General features: G+C 44.5%; 1 long non-coding RNA gene across 1 annotated transcript; it reads right to left on the bottom strand.

The window, feature by feature from the left end:
* Positions 1 to 1,730: 1,730 nt before the first annotated feature.
* Positions 1,731 to 3,739, bottom strand: LOC119332940. The gene is made up of 3 exons (XR_005161153.1): positions 3,480 to 3,739; positions 2,329 to 3,364; positions 1,731 to 1,948 (listed from the first exon to the last, which is right to left on the bottom strand). It is a non-coding gene; the product is annotated as an uncharacterized LOC119332940 (long non-coding RNA).
* Positions 3,740 to 9,321: the final 5,582 nt, after the last annotated feature.

Here is a 9,321-nt window from a genome sequence, read left to right as displayed (position 1 = left end):
CTTGTTGGTAATTATTCATCAGAAATGACTTCTTAGGGTATGTGATATTTTTCACTATATAAAAATATGTGACATTTCTCTCACAACAAACAACCAATTTTCCCTTAAAAAAGTAAACAACCGCTCATTTTCTTCTTATATTTAACAAATGCAATTCACTCTCTTATTCTCTCACCACATGGCACAACACTTGACTCAAATCTTATTTTCATGTCTTGCTCTCCTCGTTGATATTGTTGTCACTTGTCAAGGTACGACAATCTTTGGGACCAATAAAGGCCCCTTGCTGGTTCGGCTGTGGGAATCGTAATGCACAAATAGCAGATCCAACAGAAGACACACACGTTTTCCCATGTCCAGGCCATTGTGAGGTGTAAAATCCTACTCGTGCTTTTGTGGATTATACGTGGAACTCAAGTTACAAGAGAGCGCAGCTTGCCGACAAGATGCACTGGAAGTGCAGCTACGTAGCGTAATTGAGTGGGGTGTCGACCTTTGTAAAGGTTGTCATGGGCCTCCTTTTATAGACAAAGAGGCTATCACAGTGGAAGAATGGTAATTACATAGGGTAAATAGTGGTTATTAGCTCGACATGCATTTGGACGGGTGTCGATAAAGGTAAACTCCAGGCGGTGGATCGCCACGTGCCCCGAAAAGCCTCACCTAACCGCCTGCGCACCCACCACATGTTCAGCAGAATCCTGACTGGTAGGTGCGGCAGAGTGATGGAAGAGGCTAATGCTTGTCGGTGTAGAACTTGCCGGCCTTAGCTTGCCGGCAAGGTGGAGATGCCTTGCCGGAAAGGCTGGCTTGCCGACATCCTGAGTCTTGAACACCGTTGAGGGAGAGATAACCTCTTTATGCGGTTGTAGTGCTTCCCAATGCCAGGAAGATGCGCTGCCGAGAAGAAACTTCTTCCTAATGCGTTCTTAGTCTTGCTTGCCGATGTAACGCTTGGCGGAAGTAGTGCTTGCCGGGAAGATCGGTTCTTGCCGGTGTTGTTGTTGTACTGTCATGGACCATGCTCGGAGGATCTGTGGGGCCCTGGTTTTCACCACACCGACGCCATCTCTCGCCGCCATGGTGTTCAGTCGGGACCTTTCTCTCAGTGTCGTCTCCCGTTCCCTCCACGGTGTCGCCTTCCCCCTCCTCTCCCCTCTACGGCGTCCAAGGTTGATACCCAGTGCCAAGGAATACACACCATCATAGCGAAGGGTGACCACCACATGTTTTTGCTGACATGATATACAAAATGGTATATATCATACGATCCTTTCGCCTCTCTTTCACAGAAATAACTATTGTCGATTTCAACACCAAAAGAAATAGAAAAATCTATGATGTTGTTTATGTTTCATTGTTATATCAAGATTGCAAGATTTTGTTGTTGTTTGAAATATTGTTGTTCATTTTGGATGCTTGCATTCCAGCCTGAAGATAACTAATATCTTATTTAGAAGGAAGCTTGCATTTCCAGCCTAAATATGGCTAATATCTTATTTAAAAGGATACTTACATTTCCTGCTTACTGATGGACAGAGCAACTAATTTGTTATTTGGATGTTGAGTTTCTTCCATATCCAACGTATATTTCTGTCCTTATGTTTAATTTCTCAGCATCATAAGCAAACTTGGTAAGTGAAAAATATGTAAATAATTTGAAAAAGGTCGATGAACAACCTATAAATTTGAATTGTGAATTCCCGTTGTTGCCAAGGAATAAAAAACCATTAGCAATCAAATAATTGTTGCAATGCAGAAATGTGTTGGACAAGATGGCGTGAGGTTTCCATCCATACAGTAATAGAACTGATTCTCTCTCTTCTTCTATAAATCTCCCTTCCCTCTCCCTTTTCAGTTCCTCCATTTAGCATGTTGATGCTCATAGTCTCCACGAGTTGGCCCGTATTGTTACAGCTTACTGCTTCCCTTGAATGACCTGCATAACCTATCTAGCATTTATCAAACACATGGCCATTTTTACAAAGAAAACAACATGTAGTTGAAGTACCGATTCTAGAAACACACATGTAAACCAGACAAACAAGAGTTTATTATTTGTCAGTTAGTGGAAACACCATCATGTTTGTTTTCAGTCAGTAACAAATTATATAGACCAGAGAACCGTAGGATCAAAAAAATCTCCTTGTTTCCAATGAAGGATATAGCAACAGGCATAACCTCACTGTCATGAATTGGAGTTTTTCTTGCAATGCCCCCAGGAGCATTCGTCGAGAGATATTGCGGTCATAATATTTAGGGCAAAGGGCAAAAGCTAAGCAATGAATGTCCAATCCTACCCCAACAATTAAGAATTATCTCAGTTACCTTGGGGAAACCTCCCTTGTGAGGGAGATCTCTCTTTTTCATCACATCCTTTATCTCCTTGTCGCCGAATTTGATAAGCAAATAGAACGGCTTCATGATTGCAATGTCGACCCTGATATCAAAGAACACCATCCTTGATTGTAAAGTAACCAGATCTGTTGTTGTTCTGGCATGTCGATCACCAACCTTTGCCTTTCCTTTCCACTGTGTACTCACGGTCCCAACATGTTGATCATGAGCCTCTTCAGTAAAATGTAGTGTGAAGTAAAGCGTGTTTTCGCCACATTCAGAAGGATTAATTTTGAATTAGCTCTAAAAAGTGTAAATCAATGTGAGTGTTTCGGAATGTATTTTACAATTGTCTTTCCATTTGAGTTCCTGGCATTTCGTCACTGTCCCGCTTTTCACACATCAGTTCAGATAAGTTGGTCTTAACAAGCCAGTTCATATATTCATTGGTGCCACAAATTCAGTTTAATGACTTTACCTTGATGTTGCCTTGGAGGATCGGCCTCCAATCCCTGCCTACTTGTTCATTCCTCTACCTTCTATTCGCTTGAGTTGCTCCTCCCTTTTCTAGTTTTTATTCAACACCCAGCAGTGAATCAAATGAGTATTTAGGTGTGCCAGACTTACAGAAATTAACTCTGAAACCGAGTACTCCTTTGATGCTGCTGGGTACGTGTGCTCATAAGCTACTATGCCAGCCGGAGATCTGATTGGTTAGCACCAAAAATGGAAACGTCGGGATCCCTTCAACTCCACTAATTACTATGGAATCTGATTGATAACGCACCAAAACAAAATCACCACAAAAAGAAAACTTGCGGATCCATTCCTCTCTAGTGGAAGGAAAAAAAATCGTTAACCATGGAAGCTTATTGATAATGCAGACAAAAGAAAAATAAATGTGGGATACTACCTCTATAGTTAAAGGAAAAAACATTGTCAAGTATTCTTGCAACAGAACTCCATGGTCGTAATGGGATATGAAAAGATTGTTTGTGCAAAACTTCCATCTGAACACAAGGCCAGCCTGCAACGTTGATTATACTTAGTTATTAATAAAAACATCTTACCTGAAATATCTACCTTTGTTGATTTGTGCATGTTGCACAATAACTGCATGTGGAACAGAAAGTTATACTGACCTTATAAAGGATGAAGCCGAATGTGTATGCGTACTCATGTCGAACACTTTGTTTCTATACAGCTCAGGTGCAGTGTAGTAACCAAAAAAATACAAAAGAATACAATTAAGATTGTCCGTCAAGGATTACTATCTGTATATTTCTTGTTTTGATGTTACTGAAAGTGGGCTTACTGAAGCTGTCGACAAGGGCCTTGTGGTTCACCAGTTTCACCTTCTCAGGAGCGATCTTGGATAACCTCATCAGGCAGAATCACCCAACCTTCATTAGGCCTCCATTATTACCAAAAAGATATTTCTGGCACCTTACCAAGATTCAAATAGTAAAGTAGGGCACAACCGTGAAAAACTTAGCGGTTCATATGCAAGTATTTATGTAGCAAGAGAACAGAGAAGACCAAGTTGCTCCATTTTAATTTCCTTTTTTGTTATGTTCTTTGACCGAAAATGTTCACAATCAGCCCCTCTTATTCGATTTCACTTTTTATTCAGTTCTTGAACCAAAAATGGAAATAAATTATATCATACCTTGAGCACTTAATCCCTTTCGCGGAACTGGAGTTCGCCGGGGTTCAGCTCGTACTCCAGTTCATTGCATTCCACCTACAGCTGCATGATCCTCATTATAATCTGGAAGCTGAAATTGCACAAGTAACATTCATGGCATGGGTCCTCGGAGTGGAAGTAGGTCCACTGAGTTCTTAAAACATTTTTAAGTAGAAACGCATGAACTAAGACATGACTACATATCACCATCCTGCTTGCTTGGAACTAACACAAACTGTTTGACTTGCTTGGTTAAAACATAATATTGACAAAAGGAAATAGCACAATACATACTTGCCATGATTGAATATTGATCTGCAAGCAGAAATCCCTGTTTGTAATCATTGAATCAAAGCACGGAGTGGCCATCAAGTTGGGGAGAACTGAAGCCTCAGTAGGTCTTAGAAATACATCCAGTCCTCGCATCTGAGAAATACAGATGAAAAGCCAACTTCAGTTTGATGATTCATGGATATGTACCTGAATATTGCCGTAGTGCCCATCAAGTTGGGGGAACTGAATCCTCACGGACAGTGGCGCGAGAGAGTCCGGCATGCCACCATTAACCGAGGGGGTGATGAGATTTACCATTACGTGCACGAACCAGCACTGCAGTCGAGGCGCGCCTCCTCTTCCCGCTTCCCAGGACCTCACCCCGTTCAAGAGGTCGACGTTGTGCGGTCGCCATTGGTTTTGTGGCACTGTACGAGCACGAGCGGACGCCCGCGACGGTGGAGCCGAGCGCAGCCGCTGGGAGCGCGGGCACGGGCGACGGTGGAGCGACTCCAGCCGTGGGAGCGCAGATGCGTACGGCGACACAAAAGATTGAGGAAGGATTGGATCAAGAGAGGAGTTGGATCAGCGGTGGTACACCAATGCGCGGACTAAAATTTCGTGCTTGGGCTCGCCAGCGGCCATGGCCACGGCAGGAGGCGAGTCCTGGAGGTGAATCTTCGACCACTCTTCCGCGGTCGAACTGGTCGTCGCCATGGAGCCGCCATCTGCGCCTCCTCTTTGAGATCTGACCATGGATCAATGGATCTTGGGGAGGGATCCCGGCTCGACGTCCAGGACGCGGTCGTCGTGACGGGGAATCCTCGCCAGGGAGGCGTGGCGCATGCAGAAGATTTGGCAAGGAATTTGGGGCGGTCGGCATGGCCTGCCGGCGGCATTGGGGGCGAACGTGGGGAGGATGAGGAGGATCTGGCGTCCTCAGGTGGAGCAGTATCAGGAGGAGGTCGCGGCGGCCGTCGGGGCCATCACGAGGAAATTTTGGGGTGCGGCTGTGTGAGGGACGTGGGATAGTCTTCCAGGTCGGAGAAGGACGTCGGTGACCTGCGGTTTTGCCCCAGCTAATTCAGGAGTTGCGTGCGGGTATGAATCTACGAGAGGAGGTCAAAGTGAACTGGTCGGTTCCTCATTTACTCGCCGCTGGTTTTGGGAGCGTAAAAAAAGCGGGACGAGGGTGCCTGCATGGGAGGAGGTATCGATAACCTGAAGAAGGAGGTCGAACCATCACGACGTTCGATTCTCCTTTAATAGTAGAGATTTCAGGAAAAGTTCTTTTAGGTACAACATTGAAATGGAAGGTGACCACTGAAAATGCTTAAAGACAAGTATTGGACAAGCTAAAGGATTCTACTCAAAGTTTTCAACTATATCTAGCTAATTCCATGCAACTCGGTGTTGCCAAAGCATTTCTACTCGGAGCCACCGAAATAGATGGATTCCAAACCCTAGTTCAATCGGAGCTTTCAACATTCCATTTAGAGCCACTGAAGCAACTTGGAAAACTTTGTTTACACATCGAAAATTCTGACCCATTCCAGTCGGAACTTCTGAAGCGTAAACAGAGTGTGCCACCACTGAGGTACTCACTTCAAAGCCACCATTTTATTTCATTCGGACCTACTGATGCATCTAAAAGTTGACGCTTTTGTTCATTACGAAGCCACCGAGCAAATCAGTCGAAGCCTCCGAGATGTGCAAAAATGTGTGTAATTGTCAGATTTCTGGTCCAGCCTACATATACCCCCACATATCCCACCAGTTCAACTCAAGCAAGCTCCACTCCAATCATTTGTTTTGAGAGAGAATTCCACCTCTTTGTGCTGATTTCAAAGGAACATCTACTCCAACCATCCAATCAAACCCTTTGAGATCTGGTCCCCTCTTTCTTTCCACTCCTACCTCTTCAAATCCATAGCCAAATCTTGAGAGAGTTCGAGTGTTGAGGAGATTATCTTGTTACTTTTGGAGGGTGTGCGCCTCCTAAATCGACTAGGTGTACTTGGAAGTCTTCAAGTTTGTGAAGAAGCGAAAAAGTTTGTACGGGCCCGGAGATCACCTATTTTCTGAAGATCTACCATAGTGGAGGCTAGTCCTTCATGAACGTAAGTCATGGTGGAATAGGTGTGGTTGCTCCTTTGTGGACACGTCGTTGGTGAGTGTCCTAAATGGACCATTCCTCCGTGAAATCTCGCAACCAAGATCCTTGTGCTCTTACATCCTTCGTGGATCGAAGTCTCTATCAGTGTGGACGTAAGATAACACCAACTATCTTAATTACAGGAAAAATCTTCACCAAGCCAATTGTGTTTGCGATTTTCTCAACTCTACCTCTTTGTCTTTTACTTTCCGCTCTATACTCTAGACTTGCATGTGCAGGGTGCTCTATAGCTTTCTAGAAAAGCCTAAACTCTGACAATAAATTAAAACTTGGGAAAAGAGTGCATTATTGTGCTTAGTATATAGTCTAATCACCCCCTCTAGACATACTTATCAATTCTACATTCATTACTTCGATAAATATATAAATACAAAAATGACATGTTACAACATCAGACTAAAAAGGACTAGAAAAATAAAGGTTTTACACACTGTAATTTCTGAATCTGAATGAATTAGTAAACCAAAGAGAACATAAACTATTAGAATTATGTAAATGTTCAAAATTAGAAAATTATACAAGAACAAATGGAACCTTAAACTTCTGATTTCTCCTCCTAAACAAGAAGTAAACATAAATCTCTAGGATTTTGAATTTCAAATCTTGACATGATAATTTACATCCATGACAAAATTCGTACAGTTTTTTTAATTAAGGAACACAATTAATAATATCATACAAGCTAGTTTGCAGACGGGGATTTTTATTAGTAATGAAGGGGATGCAAGCCAATAGTCTACATTAGAACAAGCTAGTACTAACAAAAAAACTAACCATAGCAAAGAAGCCACAAATTCCATAAAGATTGAGACTTATGGGCATAAAACTAAGTCTTCCCAGTTTCAAAATTGAAGAGCTTCAGTTTTTGAAGAAAAGAAACTTTTTAGGCAAGATGTGCATGGTATGCGGCATTGTTGGACACTCTTACATCAACCATGGCATCTACATGACGGGTAAAAGTAAACTAATACTGACACGGTCTATGAGCAAAAAACAAGGACGGCACCTGCTCGAACACATACCAACTAGGAAAAAAGATATTAGTCTCGAGTTTTAAGCTTGTAGGACATCTATAACCAAAACAAATAAATTGAAGGAGGAGATCAAAATTGAAACTGCAATGCCTAGCCTATGCCTGCTGGGACATGATATATTAAAATTCAGATAACTAAACTTCTTTACTAAATCTAACCATATTGGGAGGATAAACGGACACATACTCCTGCAAATTTATGGAGAGGTGGTGATACTGGAGAGCTCCATCGGCGAAGACCTGGTTTCCAACCGTCTTTGATGGTAGGACATGCAAACCACATCAACAAACAAGCCAGCGGTCAAAGAAACCTGACGCCGGGAATCACCGGCGCTGTTGCACGACTGGTCGGCCTACTGCGAATTCACAACCACCCACCACTGTGGGAAAAATGGAGTATAACTATGAAAATGAAGTTACAGTGTTAAGTACATGAATAGAACCACAAGTAAGCATATTACTGTAAAATGCAGATAACCTTTTTTGAAAAAAAAGGCTCTTAGCAAAAGTGATAGCTCTCTGGGTACCAGCTCTTACAGGAACATCAAACTAGCTACTTGGGAGGAGCATGGCAAAGCAATTTGGAAAGAGCATGACAAAGGGAAACCTAAGTGGAACCTAATTGGAATTTTGGAACGGAAATCGCTAGAATTGGGGTTGCTCACCTCCTCCCGTGCACTCACACCCAACCAAACTTCAATTCGAACAGCAGCAATGCCGTCACGTCACGTAGCAGCCCATGCACAGCCACCCGCTGCAGCGCCGCCGCGATCACCGGCCACAGCTCCGTGCGCAGCGCCGCCCAAGACCTAGGCAGACGCCGCACACCACGCCGCCCCAGCGTCGAGATCACGCGGCGCCGGCCCGCCAGCCAGCCAAACGCCGCCGCCGCCCTGCCCTGCCCTCGACCTGGATCTCAACACCTCGTCCTGCGCGCTCGGCGCCATTCTTAGGGTTTGGCTGGCCCGGCCGAACCACAAGATGGCCTCCATCGCTGTGATCTACTCCTTATTCGGGAGGGGTCGGTTGTCAGGTCCCTGCTTCTCCGCACCTGACGAAACTGACCAAGCCCGGAGAAATCGACGCTGGAGATTGCTTCGAGGCGAAGATGTACGCCGAGTGGGAGATGGACGGCTACGATGCGCCGCCATGGGTGAAGATCAACGCACCGGATGGACCGATGCCCCCCTGTTCACCGTCATTTGCCCTGAGGGAGATTCTAAACGAAAGGTTCGAACCCCGTGAATTTTGCATCGGATCTTGCAGCGTGTTTGTTTGGGGGGAGTTGGGCGTGGGGAATGGGAGTTAAGAGGGGAAGGGGAATGGCCCATGGGACTTAATTTCCTTTGATTGACTCAGGTACATGGGAGTTAAGAGGGGAAGGGGAAGGGGAGTTAGGAGGCCCAACTCCCGTAAAACTCTTCCCAGGGGGGACCCTAGTAATTCAGCGTGGGAGTGGGAATTGACGCCAAAAAAAAACTTGAGTTGTTCGTCACGTCCCGCGGCGGAAGGGGGAAAAGGGGCGAAAATCCGAAAGCGCGGTAAAATTCTAGCTAATGACCCCTATTTAGCAGCGCCACCATTAGTCCTCCAAACGAATCGGCGGCCGCTAACTTCTCCCCAATCTCCTCCAGAGCTGGCGGCAAGCACGAACAGGAGCTGAGGTAACCCGTTTTCCCCCTTTCCATCTTGAATTCGTGGAGATTTTCCTGCCAATCCATACCTACAAATCTAGTTGTATCCCATCTGGTTTGGCTAACAAAGTTGGATTCGTTTCTTTTCCTATTACAAACTGATGCAGATCTATTCTTCTTT

The sequence above is a fragment of the Triticum dicoccoides genome, chromosome 7A (assembly GCF_002162155.2).
Source record: "Triticum dicoccoides isolate Atlit2015 ecotype Zavitan chromosome 7A, WEW_v2.0, whole genome shotgun sequence".
In the NCBI taxonomy this organism is placed as follows: domain Eukaryota; kingdom Viridiplantae; phylum Streptophyta; class Magnoliopsida; order Poales; family Poaceae; genus Triticum; species Triticum dicoccoides.
The sequence above is the reverse complement of the archived record's forward strand: the minus strand, read 5'-3'. Positions and strand labels throughout refer to the sequence as shown.